This window comes from Choloepus didactylus, chromosome 16 (genome assembly GCF_015220235.1).
Source record: "Choloepus didactylus isolate mChoDid1 chromosome 16, mChoDid1.pri, whole genome shotgun sequence".
NCBI classification, from domain to species: domain Eukaryota; kingdom Metazoa; phylum Chordata; class Mammalia; order Pilosa; family Megalonychidae; genus Choloepus; species Choloepus didactylus.
In genome coordinates this window covers 60,474,077-60,479,294 of record NC_051322.1, presented here as the reverse complement: position 1 = coordinate 60,479,294, position 5,218 = coordinate 60,474,077, and positions in this window count along the sequence as shown.

Sequence of the window (5,218 nt, the reverse complement as noted above, 5' to 3'; positions counted from 1 at the left end):
CCGAAGCAAAGCTGATCTCTCTGCCCTGTGCACCTTTCCTTAATGGCCCTGGTTGCTTTGTCTATTAGCATTTCAATAACCCATTAGATCTCTGAGGAGGGCCGGTTTTTTTTTTTTTTTTTTTTTTTTTTTTTAAATCCTTTTTGCTTTTTCTAAAACAATTACTCTAAGAAGCTCAATACAGAAAGCTTCAAAGAATTGCAATTTGGGCACGTCAAGTCAAGAGCAGAACTAAGAGAGCTCTGAGACAAAAGGCAATAATCCAGTGGCTGAGAAAATTCACTAAACAACACAACTTCCCAAGAAAAGGGGGGTGTCCGCTCACAGCCACCATCCTGGTGGACAGGAAACACTCCTGCCCATCGCCAGCCCCATAGCCCAGAGCTGCCCCAGACAACCCAGTGTGACGGAAGTGCTTCAAATAACAGGCACACACCACAAAACTGGGCGTGGACATTAGCCTTCCCTGCAACCTCAGCTGAATGTCCCAGAGCTGGGAAGGTGGAGCAGTGTGAATTAACAAAGCCCCATTCAGCCATCATTTGAGCAGACTGGGAGCCTCCCTACACAGCCCAGCAGCCCAGAACTGCCCTGGGGGGACGGCACTCACCTGTGACATAGCACAGTCATCCCTCAACAGAGGACCCGGGGTGCACGGCCTGGAAGAGGGGCCCACTTGCAAGTCTCAGGAGCCATACGCCAATACCAAAGACTTGTGGGTCAGTGGCAGAGACAAACTGTGGCAGGACTGAACTGAAGGATTAGACTATTGCAGCAGCTTGAAAACTCTAGGATCATCAGGGAGATTTGATTGTTAGGGCCACCCCCCCTCCCCGACTGCCCAGAAACACGCCCCACATACAGGGCAGGCAACACCAACTACACACGCAAGCTTGGTACACCAATTGGGCCCCACAAGACTCACTCCCCCACTCACCAAAAAGGCTAAGCAGGGGAGATCTGGCTTGTGGAGAACAGGTGGCTCGTGGACGCCACCTGCTGGTTAGTTAGAGAAAGTGTACTCCACGAAGCTGTAGATCTGATAAATTAGAGATAAGGACTTCAACTGGTCTACAAACCCTAAAAGAACCCTATCAAGTTCAGCAAATGCCACGAGGCCAAAAACAACAGAAAATTATAAAGCATATGAAAAAACCAGACGATATGGATAACCCAAGCCCAAGCACCCAAATCAAAAGACCAGAAGAGACACAGCACCTAGAGCAGCTACTCAAAGAACTAAAGATGAACAATGAGACCATAGTACGGGATATGAAGGAAATCAAGAAGACCCTAGAAGAGCATAAAGAAGACATTGCAAGACTAAATAAAAAAATGGATGATCTTATGGAAATTAAAGAAACTGTTGACCAAATTAAAAAGATTCTGGACACTCATAGTACAAGACTAGAGGAAGTTGAACAACGAATCAGTGACCTGGAAGATGACAGAATGGAAAATGAAAGCATAAAAGAAAGAATGGGGAAAAAAATTGAAAAACTTGAAATGGACCTCAGGGATATGATAGATAATATGAAACGTCCGAATATAAGACTCATTGGTGTCCCAGAAGGGGAAGAAAAGGGTAAAGGTCTAGGAAGAGTATTCAAAGAAATTGTTGGGGAAAACTTCCCAAATCTTCAAAACAACATAAATACACAAATCATAAATGCTCAGCGAACTCCAAATAGAATAAATCCAAAAAAACCCACTCCGAGACATATACTGATCACACTGTCAAACACAGAAGAGAAGGAGCAAGTTCTGAAAGCAGCAAGAGAAAAGCAATTCACCACATACAAAGGAAACAGCATAAGACTAAGTAGTGACTACTCAGCAGCCACCATGGAGGCAAGAAGGCAGTGGCACGATATATTTAAAATTCTGAGTGAGAGGAATTTCCAGCCAAGAATACTTTATCCAGCAAAGCTCTCCTTCAAATTTGAGGGAGAGCTTAAATTTTTCACAGACAAAGAAATGCTGAGAGAATTTGCTAACAAGAGACCTGCCCTACTGGAGATACTAAAGGGAGCCCTACAGACAGAGAAACAAAGACAGGACAGAGAGACTTGGAGAAAGGTTCAATACTAAAGAGATTCGGTATGGGTACAATAAAGGATATTAATAGAGAGAGGGAAAAATATGGCAAACATAAACCAAAGGATAAGATGGCCGATTCAAGAAATGCCTTCACGGTTTTAACGTTGAATGTAAATGGATTAAACTCCCCAATTAAAAGATATAGATTCGCAGAATGGATCAAAAAAAATGAACCATCAATATGTTGCATACAAGAGACTCATCTTAGACACAGGGACACAAAGAAACTGAAAGTGAAAGGATGGAAAAAAATATTTCATGCAAGCTACAGCCAAAAGAAAGCAGGTGTAGCAATATTAATCTCAGATAAAATAGACTTCAAATGCAGGGATGTTTTGAGAGACAAAGAAGGCCACTACGTACTAATAAAAGGGGCAATTCAGCAAGAAGAAATAACAATCGTAAATGTCTATGCACCCAATCAAGGTGCCACAAAATACATGAAACAAACACTGGCAAAACTAAAGGAAGCAATTGATGTTTCCACAATAATTGTGGGAGACTTCAACACATCACTCTCTCTTATAGATAGATCAACCAGACAGAAGACCAATAAGGAAATTGTAAACCTAAACAATCTGATAAATGAATTAGATTTAACAGACATCTACAGGACATTACATCCCAAATCACCAGGATACACATACTTTTCTAGTGCTCACGGAACTTTCTCCAGAATAGATCATATGCTGGGACATAAAACAAGCCTCAATAAATTTAAAAAGATTGAAATTATTCAAAGCACATTCTCTGACCACAATGGAATACAATTAGAAGTCAATAACCATCAGAGACTTAGAAAATTCACAAATACCTGGAGGTTAAACAACACACTCCTAAACAATCAGTGGGTTAAAGAAGAAATAGCAAGAGAAATTGCTAAATATATAGAAACGAATGAAAATGAGAACACAACATACCAAAACCTATGGGATGCAGCAAAAGCAGTGCTAAGGGGGAAATTTATAGCACTAAACGCATATATTAAAAAGGAAGAAAGAGCCAAAATCAAAGAACTAATGGATCAACTGAAGAAGCTAGAAAATGAACAGCAAACCAATCCTAAACCAAGTACAAGAAAAGAAATAACAAGGATTAAAGCAGAAATAAATGACATAGAGAACAAAAAAACAATAGAAAGGATAAATATCACCAAAAGTTGGTTCTTTGAGAAGATCAACAAGATTGACAAGCCCCTAGCTAGACTGACAAAATCAAAAAGAGAGAAGACCCATATAAACAAAATGATGAATGAAAAAGGTGACATAACTGCAGATCCTGAAGAAATTAAAAAAATTATAAGAGGATATTATGAACAACTGTATGGCAACAAACTGGACAATGTAGAAGAAATGGACAATTTCCTGGAAACATATGAACAACCTAGACTGACCAGAGAAGAAATAGAAGACCTCAACCAACCCATCACAAGCAAAGAGATCCAGTCATCAAAAATCTTCCCACAAATAAATGCCCAGGGCCAGATGGCTTCACAGGGGAATTCTACCAAACTTTCCAGAAAGAACTGACACCAATCTTACTCAAACTCTTTCAAAACATTGAAAAAAATGGAACACTACCTAACTCATTTTATGAAGCTAACATCAATCTAATACCAAAACCAGGCAAAGATGCTACAAAAAAGGAAAACTACCGGCCAATCTCCCTAATGAATATAGATGCAAAAATCCTCAACAAAATACTTGCAATTCGAATCCAAAGACACATTAAAAAAATCATACACCATGACCAAGTGGGGTTCATTCCAGGCATGCAAGGATGGTTCAACATAAGAAAAACAATCAATGTATTACAACACATTAAAAACTCGAAAGGGAAAAATCAATTGATCATCTCAATGGATGCTGAAAAAGCATTTGACAAAATCCAACATCCCTTTTTGATAAAAACACTTCAAAAGGTAGGAATTGAAGGAAACTTCCTCAACATGATAAAGAGCATATATGAAAAACCCACAGCCAGCATAGTACTCAATGGTGAGAGACTGAAAGCCTTCCCTCTAAGATCAGGAACAAGACAAGGATGCCCGCTGTCACCACTGTTATTCAACATTGTGCTGGAAGTGCTAGCCAGGGCAATCCGGCAAGACAAAGAAATAAAAGGCATCCAAATTGGAAAAGAAGAAGTAAAACTGTCATTGTTTGCAGATGATATGATCTTATATCTAGAAAACCCTGAGAAATCAACGATACACCTACTAGAGCTAATAAACAAATTTAGCAAAGTAGTGGGATACAAGATTAATGCACATAAGTCAGTAATGTTTCTATATGCTAGAAATGAACAAACTGAAGAGACACTCAAGAAAAAGATACCATTTTCAATAGCAACTAAAAAAATCAAGTACCTAGGAATCAACTTAACCAAAGATGTAAAAGACCTATACAAAGAAAACTACATAACTCTACTAAAAGAAATAGAAGGGGACCTTAAAAGATGGAAAAATATTCCATGTTCATGGATAGGAAGGCTAAATGTCATTAAGATGTCAATTCTACCCAAACTCATCTACAGATTCAATGCAATCCCAATCAAAATTCCAACAACCTACTTTGCAGACTTGGAAAAGCTAGTTATCAAATTTATTTGGAAAGGGAAGATGCCTCGAATTGCTAAAGACACTCTAAAAAAGAAAAACGAAGTGGGAGGACTTACACTCCCTGACTTTGAAGCTTATTATAAAGCCACAGTTGCCAAAACAGCATGGTACTGGCACAAAGATAGACATATAGATCAATGGAATCGAATTGAGAATTCAGAGATAGACCCTCAGATCTATGGCCGACTGATCTTTGATAAGGCCCCCAAAGTCACCGAACTGAGTCATAATGGTCTTTTCAACAAATGGGGCTGGGAGAGTTGGATATCCATATCCAAAAGAATGAAAGAGGACCCCTACCTCACCCCCTACACAAAAATTAACTCAAAATGGACCAAAGATCTCAATATAAAAGAAAGTACCATAAAACTCCTAGAAGATAATGTAGGAAAACATCTTCAAGACCTTGTATTAGGCGGCCACTTCCTAGACTTTACACCAAAAGCACAAGCAACAAAAGAGAAAATAGATAAATGGGAACTCCTCAAGCTTAGAAGT